Source organism: Zootermopsis nevadensis, unplaced genomic scaffold (genome assembly GCF_977971745.1).
Source record: "Zootermopsis nevadensis isolate Lab colony 2312 unplaced genomic scaffold, Znev_1.0 Znev_ptg000029l, whole genome shotgun sequence".
Classification (NCBI taxonomy): Eukaryota; Metazoa; Arthropoda; class Insecta; order Blattodea; family Termopsidae; genus Zootermopsis; species Zootermopsis nevadensis.
In genome coordinates this window covers 8,119,858-8,132,837 of record NW_028259161.1, presented here as the reverse complement: position 1 = coordinate 8,132,837, position 12,980 = coordinate 8,119,858, and the positions used below count along the sequence as shown (strand labels likewise).

General features: G+C 36.5%; 1 protein-coding gene across 9 annotated transcripts in view; it reads right to left on the bottom strand.

Moving 5' to 3' along the window:
- Positions 1 to 12,980, bottom strand: part of side (motor axon guidance molcule sidestep) — a 199,471-nt gene that overhangs the window by 131,757 nt on the left and 54,734 nt on the right. The window contains exon 1 of one of the 9 annotated variants that reach the window (XM_022080163.2): positions 8,257 to 8,369. The exons of the other annotated variants lie outside the window; for them this stretch is intronic. The gene's annotated coding sequence lies outside the window, so the exon portion shown is untranslated. Of the gene's footprint in view, positions 1 to 8,256; positions 8,370 to 12,980 lie in introns of those variants that run through there. 9 annotated transcript variants of the gene reach the window in all.

The window sequence follows — 12,980 nt, the reverse complement described above, 5'->3', positions numbered from 1 at the left end:
CTAAGTTTCATATTAATCCATGCGGGATCTGTGGTAAAGCGAAACTGGGAGAAGTTTCTCTCTGTGTCTTTCCGTTTCCACAAGTCAGTATCATTCCGCTGTTGTTCCATAAATTCCTACGCCTTCTGGTGGTTGGATAAAGGGCCCGTTGGAGACCAAGTTCCACAGAGACGTAAGTTTAATAAAATAGCAACAATTACAGATACATTTTGTAATATCTACATCAGTTGGCTGAGTTTGTAAGAACTCACTGTGAACTAAATATAACTTCAAAATGAGAAACAATTCACTGAGCCACCTCACTCACTGACTTCCAAGGAATTTTCTGAATTGGCACACCGTTACAGCATGCGACGGAAACGGAAATGTTTGAAATGCTATATTAATCACCTACGTTTCTTAGGAACGAATACGCACAAAGAAGCAGTCAAATTTTGTGAGATGCATTACGTAACTTCTGTATCAAGAGAATGTTGCCAACCACTGCTATACACTTGGTCTCTTAGACGACTGATTAAACCTTACTCACTATTTTCTTAATTAAAACGTCTTAATTAAATCCATGATTTTGTACGCGAAAACGTTCACAGCGAAAGAACATTTAAAATAGTGTCAAAGTGTAAGCATGATAGTAAGTGTAATTGTAATATTCCAATCTTTTTTTTTGTGTAAAAATAAGATTGAGTAAGAAGTTAATAAAAGTGCTACGAAAGTTCAGATTAAATTTATTCAAACGTGTCCATTTCCAGTTTTATAATTCTGATGTCCGTTGCGTTCTGCTTGGTATTGTGACGAAAGCCACATTTAAGAAAAAATATTATGAATGCTTAATTGATGAGAATTTTGAACGTATCTGTTGTAGTGTATAAAGTTCTAACCTTAATTTTCAGAAACGGTTGAATAACATCTTGGAATGTACAGCACGTCTGTGTATCTGGCAGTGGACTTACAGGCGTGTCAGCTTGTGGGATTACTTGTACTCTTTTTATAGCTTGTCTTTGTGTTGATGCAAAAATTAAGACCTATAAAATGTGGGGCAGGATTACAAACCCTATTCTATGATATAACGATTTGTATTAAATGGAGTAATGCGTTGCGCTGATAAATGAACAATGTGAGAACGATTTGCTTTCTAAATTTTCTGCCTGAACACAGTCTTCGAAATTAGGTCTCACGTGAACAGGCCGTGTTTCGAAGAGATGTGGAAGTCTCGTGCATGTATGAATGGCACTAATGGGCGAACACTATATGATGCTTGTCCTTGTTTATTTATGTCACTTCGTAACACAAGCAGAGGTGACTGACTATAAGAGGAAGTGAGATCCAGCTGTCAAATTATTCCCGTGCCACGAGTGAAGCTATGTAACATACCAAAGTATTCCTGACGTCACAGGTCAAGGGGTTATGGCAGCGGAAGTGGGGGATGCCGTCACTATTTTTGTCGTTAGTTCCTGCTTAATTTCAGTTAAATTGTCTTCCTTCCGCCTACATTTAAGATCCGTAGCTTTCAGCATTCCTGGTGCGATAAGAACTGAGTGTGAACATTTCTGTCTTAATACTTATGTACCACTTAATTTAAATTTGTAAATTTCTGTAAGAATAAGGTAAGATAAATTAAATTAGCATCATTATTACTCTAACATTTTTTCTATGGAGGTTGTATTGTAAAGATTTAATACTTACTTCTACACTTTAATATGAAGCAACAAATTTCATTTGCCTTCGCGGTGGAAGTCTTAAATGAGGAACTCATTTTTTACCTTCCAACAGGAACTAAATTTCACATATTTATTTACTTGTAACGTACTTGGCAATAGGTTTTTAACTTCGAGGGTACAAAAAATAAATTCTTAAAATTCTGAATGACAATCTGAGCTGTTTATGTACTTTTACAGGTTTAGTCAGAATGATAAACTTTCTTATATTTTATTGACGTTTTGGATCTAGTGCTCTGCATATATATGCTCAATTTATTTAGTTGACTGCAATGTGGAGCATAAGCTGCTGGTAGCACATATCAATGCCAAAACAAAGAAAACCAGCACAGATTAAATTTTCTTCAAGAAAACATACACACAATAACGCTACTCTACGAATTTTAATGGGTTTGGATGTTGTTATTAATTTTTCTTCTGAAATCCCCACCGCCTCTCAGTTTAAAAGCATGGTGTTTATTACGAAGTAACTATTTATAATCGAACGACGTGGGCTGCCTTTTATGTATTCTTTTTCTTTTCCATGTCGTTTCTACATGCGTGCTGGAAACGATCTGTTAAGGATTCTTGAGCGAATTCAGTGCCCCCCCTGGCGGGGGGGGGGGGGGGGGTGTTACGAATCGAGCTGTCATGTCAGGGCGTCTTATTACACTCCTTCTAAATGTTACATTTCCGGGGCAACTGTTCAGCGCTTCAGTGTGTAATTCAGATGAGCACTTAAAGCTTTCTTCCTTTCTGAACAAGTTTGTCAACTGAAAAAGTCGTACTTAGTATTCAGCCGAATAGAGTAAGAGAGGAATATACCGTCCAATGCTGTGGTCATTCTGAAATATCAAAAATTATTTTTACCGTTAAGCTACTTTGCATATGTTACCATTGCAAGCTGAGGTAAGGCGGCTTCCGTAATTCAGCTTGACTTGTATACGTGTATTAACATATCTGGTCCAAAATAAATGTAAATTTGCGCCTGTGTAAGCAGTGCGCCATAAAGGTGGACAAGAACATGGAGACAAACCTCCACGCAATCTAAACAGCCGTACTACATTCATATCGAGGTCATTGTGTCAGAAGAGTATCAACAAAATAACCGATTTAAGAGAGGCTAAATTTATACGCTTGATTTTATTTGACAAATGTGTATTATTAGTGTTCATACTACCAAATGTAACTGTCTGTACCTATGTGAGGAACAGCGTTAGCAAGACGCTCTTTCTGCAAGACATACATCCCACTGTTTTCTGTTGTCAGACAATTTTATCCGATTATACAAATATGATAATATGCCCTTCTGGCATAATGCCATCGGTATGAACAATCTAGTTCACTTCCTGGCTCCTGTAGCCGCGGTTAAAATGGCAGCAGTTCCGGTTGCATAAGTTGTTGGTGGATGCCAGAGATGGTCTGGACTTGGCGACGAACGTAAAAGTTCCTGTACTATTCCAGAATACGGCATCGACCATTTGGCATGCAGTCTATCACTTTACTGAATGGACTGACCAAGTTCATGTATTTTGATAACAGCGACAATTTAGTCAGTATGAACAAAACTCGTGCTGATGCAGCAAGGTCCCCGAGACACGTCTTCCTCAGCGTAAAATGGACACCGTGTTTAATGGAACTTAAAGCGTTGGCCCCGCCACCACAAATTCCCGCCGTTCGAATCTATTCGAAGTCAGAAAAAGACCGTTTCCTTTGACTGAAACAAATTACCGATAGTTATTTGACTTTCAAGTTAGGTCGTTAATATTCGTGAAATATCTGACCCTCCGTAGTTAGATTGAGACGTGGAACAAATCTTGTCCGAATGTTCAAAACAATAATGAACGGCAAATATTAAAATATTCCTACGACGGAGAGCAAGTTAATACGCACCGACAAAAATAGACACGCTCGTAAATAAATAATTTTAAATGAGACGCCTATCTCGCAGGAATCTGCATTTGTGCACACAGAACGCGTAGGTCTCGCAGCTGCTCGCATTTTCCGTAACAACCCATGCCATGGCCGGTGCAGAATACAGAGATTTGCTCGTGCAGTGCCACACACACCAGCTGTACGTGAATCAGAAAGGCAAGAAGACAGAAGGCGGAAGAAAACAAAACACAAAGGATTAAAGTAAAATAAAATATTAATGGAGAAAGAAAAGAAATAAGATAGGATAAAAGGGGCGTAATATAAAAGAAAGAAAGCAAGAAATAAAGGAACAAGCAGATCTGTTATAATTCTCTGTTATGCTTGCCTCCCTAATCCAAAACATTTCTCATGACACAGCACAGTGTTATAGGGGCTAAAAGCGTTTACCTAACACGAAAACGAATGATATTTATTTTATTTTCCAGAAATAAGTAGTATTTATAGACATTCTCTCATCAACTATTAGAGAGAAGTTTATACTTTACAGTCTTATTTACAAATTTCTCATTATAAAGGTCATATTTTCTTGGGACTCACTTCCTGTTCACCATTCAGAATATCAAAAGTGAGAATAAATAGTCTATTAATTCAGTGATACTAAGTGGTAGAATACCAACGAAAGTAAGGCACAGAAGCTGCAACATTGATTAGAATAAACTGTCTGATAAAATCAGGACTAAATTTAAAGGGAAAGAAATGTAAAATGGTCTAATTTATATTGAATAGGAATAAAGGAAAATTTGGAGGAAACCGATATTTCCAGAATGAAGCAAACAAGACTGCTACGGAAAATTTACATTTCATTTCTAAGCTAAAATACTACAGCAGACAGGCCTGAGAGAATATTATGTGTTGAAGGCACAGACGGAAAACTACAATGGCCGACTCATCGTAATTCTCTAATAAATGTATAAACTTCGCATTGTGACATAATATTGACTTTATTCAATTTTCCCTGTATTTACAATCATACAGTCACAGAACATCGTATAAATGAAAGATAAATGAAATTGTCCAATGGGGCAGCATGCGTGTCTACATGGGTCTTGCAGGCAATGTGTTGTGTGCATCAGTATACTGGTTAACACCCTACATCAAAATTTTAATGATATTACACCACATATACTAAAAATTTTAATAAAATTTGCTACATTTAAACGTATTACTTGTCCTAATAATATTTCAATTATTTCGGTTATTCTTGATTTATACCATGTGCATCTTGAATTTTATCTAAAAAACTTATATGTATAAATATTTAACACATAAAGAATGACTTCCATTCGGCAACTGTCACAATCTAAATAAGGGGCATAAAATCTAAACAGTTTATCGTTGTGAAACTATTTAAGGAATAATTGGAATATTACTTTAATGTCTAGTATTATCTGAGAATTTAAATTATCACAGTATCAATAAAAATGTGCGAAAGTTTGCCAGAATTATAATTTAACATCTGAAAACGTACAAATAAATTTCATATCTTAAGATCTGTTCCACAATTCGCCTTAATCTCCGCGTTTTGTAGCCTGAACCACTCAGTCATATGAAGTTAATTTGATATCCTCTGGATGAAAGGAAAGGAACTTAAACCTATCACATGGTTTACAACTACAATCTGAAGTTCAATATTTGTACTGATAAATTTTTCTTTTATATCCTATGTTATTTCTTCCTTTCATTCAATTCTCCACATCATCTTATTTGTCTACTTCTGTTTGTCTTATGAGTACCCCAACAGACGCGCTCATAACGAGTAATGACAGGCCCTAGAAAATAACCATGAAGGCTTTCTTTTGTGGCTTATTAAATGAAAAGACGTAACAGACACACATACAAAGACATGAAAGATTTCTCTACTCTTGCTAAGCTTCTTCGTTCCTGCACAAATCCTGCCCCCCCCCCCCCCAAACCCTTCCAGAATTCTCAAAATAGTGGCGTCCCTCACGACGTGAAGGCTAGACTCTGGCATTTCTTTCTTTCTGTCTAAGGAGTAGTTTTGGTGGCTGACTGACGAACTGGATTCGTTATAGTGTTCAGCTTTCTGAAAGACTGGGACGTCGACGATTCAACACATAGACCAAGAGCAAAGGAGAAAGAAACAACAGAAAAAGAAGGACAGAAACTTTCTGAACCGTAGCAAACAAAGGAATAAAGAAACGTTTGTACACATTTCTACTACGTGAAAGATGGCAGCCTTGCCATCGCAATTTAACAGAAGATTGTGAAATGGTCATTGCCTTTTGTTCAGTTTTCTCTTTAATACTTTCTCCTTTCCATTCACACTTCCTCCCACTGCCTCAACCTTAATTTTATCACATCCCCTTTTGCAACTGCAAACCATTTTTATTTGTCTAGATGCGGAAATTTTGTTAGAAAATGTTACACTCGTTTATTTTAACTTGTGGTCCAAAGATATTTCTTCTTCATCCTCGTCAGAACAAATAATTGGTGAAATAAGGTAGAGAGGTAAAACGATGCAAAAAAGTGAGAGATTTAAGTAATAAGGATTCCTTGCGCCAGAACCACGAAAATGTAGCCCTGTGCTCAGATCCTATCTATATTAATCCTTCACATTAGCGTTTGGATTCTCGGACTACGTTTACAACACTTATTTGTAAACTATGCCTACAAATAAACCATATTTGCCTGAAAGAGAAGAAAGAGGCCACTACGTTCTTCAGTTTCTAATTCTATGAAAGTAGCATTAAAATAACTTTTAAAGACGACAGTCTCTTGAAACATATCACGGTGCCGTCTGGTAGATAGTGACCGACGTATTATATCAATAATATTAACGGTGGAAGAAATGAGCTCCCCTGAAACGTCGGCTAGTTTCTACCAAACTGCACGGTGCTATATCATACTAGTAACTGCGATAATATCAAATCTGAACGTGAAATTCGTTGTCCAGTGATTTAGTTCTGTCAAACAAATAAGACGACGAACTTAAATAGGTCTATAAATTTTACGACAAACCATTGTGGATGCAGTTACATAAAGAACACTTGGTTTCTTAAAATACAAACACGTACTCATGCTGGTAGTCCCTTACGTAGGCGATACCTTTCTCCATTAATTTCTTCAGAAATTATTTCTATCGATGCTTTCCAGTATATAAACATTTAAAACTTTAAACGGCATTTAAAACTTGTTCCAAAACTCTTTGTGTAGAGTAAGCAAGAAACATTAGATACGACAAACTAAACTAATCAGACCCAACACTGCCCTTCTCTCGTGGTGATAAAACCGAGTTTAATAACTCTTCTGATAAAAACAGGAGGTATACTTTTAATACACAGTGCGTAAATCATTACCAAAACAATTTGACGCTATAAGGGCATAAGGACTAGAAGCGTGTATTCAAACACCTACATCTTCAAATTTCCTTTTTCATCTCTGTGACCCCTCCTATTACTTGCAAAGTATGCAATAATTCATATTTTCCATTTTTATTAAAGCAGCAGTCGAGGGTGGGAGAGTTATTTACGGCAATGTTTCACCATTATGTGCGGTGACGTAGTCTACTTATTATTATAACGCGGACTATTGCGGTTAGTACAGTTGCGTGAACCAGCAACACGTTTCAGAGCGTGCTGCACAAATTATTTCAAGAAACGTGGAACACAATACAGCAACAAGTTTCGTAAAAAGTTGGTCGCAAAAGGTACTATTTTCTCGACACATTCTTAGGTGTGCAGCGACTACTCTCCTATAACATCGATTGTTTAATTTTAATATGGATCGTAACATTACAGTCTTCAACAAAATCGTGTAGTCGAAACGTTTACTTTGCTTAAAATTCTAAGTACCACAGGCAAATGATATCTCTTACTACCAGCATCAATCCCTAATTTATTCTAAAATAATTAGCATCTCGTAAACGTTAATCGCGATTGCCCATAGCTACATCAGCCATCACTAAATTACAGGCTTCAAGGTTAAAACAGCGGAGCCCAGGCTAACAAAGACAGATCAGAATTCTTAGCGTCGCTTAAATATTAACGTGTACTGTTGACTGTAATGAATTTTACTACTGAGATAATAGTGTATCTATGTTTCCGTTGTAGATTCACATCCACAATAGGCGTCATTCCAAAGTCAAGCTTTGCAATGACTGTACTTACGAGTTACGAAAGAAAATTAGGAGATGTACTGCTTACTTTCATAAATTAAAGACACTTTTATAGTTCAAAATTTTCCGTCGATATTTCAATAGATACTAACCAGTTACTATTATAATAGTATAGCAATTAATATGTTTTTGATGACATGTGATATAATAAATTAGCATTGGTATTTACACAGCAAATTACCGAAAGATGACCCCAACATGCAATATTTTTCACTATCCAATAAAAAGTTGAATTAATTTAAAAGATATTTAACACATAAATCTAAGCATGTTATCTAATTTATCAAACCATTGCAGAATATTAACGCGTACTGAAAATAATTAGTGAACATGTACACTTAACTTGTGTTGTGTCCGGCTAGGTGGAGCGCTTTATGCGTTCGCGTATGTAGTACAATGTCAGAGTCGTTTGTTATAGGTACAAACCCCCAGCCGCCTACATGAGAAATTACAACAGTGACCGTCATGATAGGCCTATATATAAGTGCTTACTGTTGAATCTCCCAAGTGACGCTCAGCGTCCTAACGCCCGTCGTTTCAAACACTACTAATTGCCACTTTGCGTGCTTCACTGCTGCGGCATCCAAGTTGACTTTAACTCCCCCTGCCTCTGTCATAAGGCACTCAAAGCCACGTGACCACACCCAACAACACTACTATTATCATACCGCACCTAAATTAAAATTTGGTCTTTACAAGAAGTTCTTAGAAATGAATGCCCCTCTCAAATTTTAAAAATTGTATTTTGGTGAAAATATAAGTCATATCATAATAGACTACGACCTTGTATTGCTGGAACGCTGGAGTGGTCGTGTTAGATGCCGCACTTTTCTGTGTTGCGTTATCCTCTCTAAGTAGTGGTCTTGCAATGAGTCTATAATCGGTCCGAGTAGACCTACCATATGCCTCACTAATTAACTCCATAGAGGAAAGTTCTTTATATAGCCGCTCAGCTAGTCAATACATTTTCCATCTTCTCTAAAACACGAATTTTCTCAAACGCCCCACATGCATTATGAGAACAAATAATTGAAGATGTTTTCGCTGAATTCGGCAATTAGTTTGGCTGGAGAAACAAGAATTTACAGCAAATAACGGTGTGGAAAACAGCAGTGTATACGTCAAATAAAGATCTGTTTGAACAGTATCGTTATGGCACCGTACACGATAAATAAGCTGTGTGAAATTGAGCCGGTGCGAACTGTCTCTTGGTATAACATAGTTCCTGCTAAGATCTTGTATACAAACCCGTGTTTATGTTTATGGAAACAATAATAATACTAGCAGGGGGGTGGTAGATGTGACGTATTAATCTTAATATTAGTACACGTCTGGAAACGAAACATGTTGGTATTTCATCCGTGGATTCTGTCGGGTAATCATATGACTCCATCCAGAAATAACGTCATGAAACTGACGTTTAATATATTATGTACTAAACTGTACCAGGCATTCGGTACCTCTGTCGTTCCTCCTGTCCACCATAACATCATCCTCTCTTACATTAACAATATAACAAATGTCGGTGATAAATAATATAGCCTGAATAATGCACACGGTCCACATCCTGTAGGCATTAATTCTTTGAAACGCGAAGTTTATCTAAACAGTAATTAAATATTCCGTTCTTACGTCAAGGAAAATTCAAAACTCTCCATTATAACCGATTAATAATGTTTAAGAAAATAATCGAGGCATATTATTGAAATGCATATTAAACCAATGAACAAACTCTTTTGGAAAATGCAGAGTCAGTGAATGTTACAGCACATGGTACATATCGAGACCCCTGTATTTGAAAGAGGTAACGATTTGAGATTTATTGAATGAATACTGGTTATTTCATACGTTCATTTAACAAGACCAAGTGAAAGCCATTTTAATTGGACCGAGAAGTTGTTTGGCTTAAACAATATAAGCCGATATTTAACGTGCTGATAGTTATAATTAAAGACCTAGGTTAAGGAACATAAAATACATGTACGGTTATGCAGACCGAGTCATTGTGAGCTTTACGCACGGGGAAACGCATTCATGCCTTTGATACATCGCCAGTAGTTGAAGCAATAACAGAGCACCAGTGCTTCTGGAACGGGTAAAAACAACTTTATGACTTGTTTTATAGCTTATTGCTTGCCAGCACACATAATCCCGTTTGTGACATAACTCGAATGTTATAGACAGTGAAATTGTTGTTATTGTTATTATTATCAACAGTACTATGATCAGCAACTATAGGCTTTTTCGATATTTTAAAATTGTTCCAAAGTTTTCAAAGTTATAATAGCCACTTACTTCTCAGCATGGCTTCTGTAAATGCATCCCCACCTCAACTATTTTCGTAAGTTGTCTCAGTACTTTTGTGCCTTTTCCTGTTCGGATCTGACGGCATTAATAGAGTAAAATAGAATTAAATTAATCATAATCGTTATCCGATTAAGCCTTGTGCCCTGTTCTAAATCAGAGAAACTTCTAAATTATGAATTAGTTCACGCGTTTGGTAGGACGGACGTCGCGAGAAATTAATCTAGACATGGCAGAACTACAAAGAAATACGGGGAACAAATATACATGTCTGGAATGGCATTCGAACTCGTGGTCCCAATATCGAAGCTGCTTAGAGCCATATCCTAGACAGAGCGGCCATGGAGATTGTAAAGTTATATTGATTTACCAAAAATAATTCATGCAGCACTTGTATGGATTTTATCATGAAAAAAGGTTCTGGTTCTGAGTTGTTCATTTCTGGCCTCGTTTCCTGTGACTACTGAAATCTTTTACGAGCCTCTTGTAGGCTGTGTTTTCAACTTTATAACTACTAAAGATTCTTTCCTGAACTTAGGCGCTTCGAAGTTCAGTATCACCTTCCGTTTAAACGACTCTACAGTCCTATTACAATCCTAAAGCTTCAGAAGAACAAAACATCTGCTTTACAAAACGTCCTCGAACAGTTAAACCGAATAAATGGTAAGCAAACACGAAGTACAGAGTAGACCAAGTTACTATTCATTGAAATACAAACTGTTGTTCCTTTATACCTATTCTGTATCAGGTAAGTCGAGTGTGATGCAATATGTAATATGTCGTTTAAGCCTGCCACAAAAATCTAAGTTTTTACTCAATGGTGCGCTTGACGTTTTCTTCTACGTTAAGAAGCGTTTTTGAACACGGCCGATGTGTCAAATTTTGAAAGTATTTTTCAAGACATGTTTGTGGGAATGTATACTCTTCACACGTTTATCGGCACCTAATCACATGAAGAATTTTTTTCCATTTGTACATATTAACAGTATTTCAAAGTTTCTGAACCACAAATAGCCGAATTTCTTATTATTCCTCACTTCCAACCAAGAAATGACAAATTTTCTGATAAACTGATAAGCTGTATGTTTTACGTAACTTTTATTCTAAACAGGCCTGCAGGCCTGTATATTTTTCATTCTTTCGGATGGCACACTCAACTTAAAAAACGCTGCTATTAAATTGATATTTACATTTCTCCACATAATAATGAGTAACGTGATTTATATTTACTGTTGAGTATCAGCGGGGTTGATGCAGCGTTAATGTTCTAGACATGTAGTTTGATAAAGTAAGGACACTTTTATGCCATTCGATGCTAACTAATCTGTTGCGCTGATAAGAAGTCGCTAAATAACCATTGATTGGCTCTAATCTCCGACATAATTGAGATAGAATCTATTAATAATCTGTACCATATTCTTTCATAACCTCACGTAACAACTCGTTCGTTTTAAGGAAGTAACATCAACGCATTTCCGGTACATAATCCGCATACCAGTTAAATATATCGGCCAAAATATAATTGAGCTAATGTCTGTTTTAATTATGAACATAGAGCAAAGCATTCCACAGATTAATACACGTCCCGTTGCTCCTTTTTATCTGAAATCCTGGCTTTTTATTTAGTTTCTTCCAAATACCAAGTTAATTTTTGTACAAGTGAAAACTGTACTTCCAGTCATTGTTTTCATTTATCTGTGTTTAAGTTGCCTTAAAACGTTTTGTTTATCTGGCAATATCGTAATAGAAATATGCGAAAAGAGTGCGTGGGGTAAACACTACGAAGTCCATCAAATTCCCGACTGCATCGTCTTCTGAGTAATGAAGAATACGGTTAAGCAAAGGTCTTTTAGATATCACAAAGCAGGACTGTTCGAGACACATTTCATCCGAACTAAATCGAACAACTGCTCAGTAATTTTTAAAACACATTCATAAAGTTCAATAAATGATTTTGTAAAATTAAAATCTTTCATTACGTCTGTTTAAACTTCGAAATGTGTCCACAATTTTGAAAAAATAAAAAGAACATCGCAAAGGAACTATAGGTCTGCCAACATTTTGTAGTTGTAATTTTTTTCTCTACGTTTAGAGACTAAAATAACTACCAGAAGCAAAAGAGTTCAAGTCAGAAAACCTCGCTTACAGATCAACACATATATGCTTCTTCAAACTGCAACTCATGACCTTTAACATCAACAAGTATTTGTTACTTTGAACAGGAGGGGTAAATGCTGAATTTTAAAATTTCTCGTCCACTGTCTTGGGAACGTTAGTATTCTAATCGAATGTTTCAGTTGAGGGATAGTACTTCACATAATTCCATAATGATGAGTGAAAAAATGTTACTTCATTACTTCAAGACTACTTCTTTCTGACCAAATGCAACATTTATATTAACAGGGCAGCCAGCTTGAGATAGTATGAAGTAAAAAAATATTATTTGATTGTTGTTTAACACCTACATGCATGATATCATGTTCTGGCACACTCAAATAATTGAACCGTTGTTAAATTTTGTATTATTAACAAATAATTATTACACGCATTATCCTGCATGCCACATGCCGTTTCTACGGTTTCACGTGTACCGCACAAATAATACGTATATTTTTGTCTAATTAGCCTGTCCTCTGGCACCAACAACAACAGCTTTGTAGCAGCCTCTGAACTCCCCCCTCACTTACTTTACAGAGCGAGGCGAAGTTAGGTTTGTGCGTTATGCGGCAACTTGCCTCTTGCGTGGTAAATTGAATTTAATTAACTTGGTGGTATGGAAGTTACAATGCGTGAGACACGGACAGGCAAAGAGACGTGTCTAAGCGGGAGATGGATCACCTCATTCTCCTTCTCTGCGGCTTCTATTATGGCTAAAGATTAGTCATCAACTTTATTAAATAGGACAAGAGTAG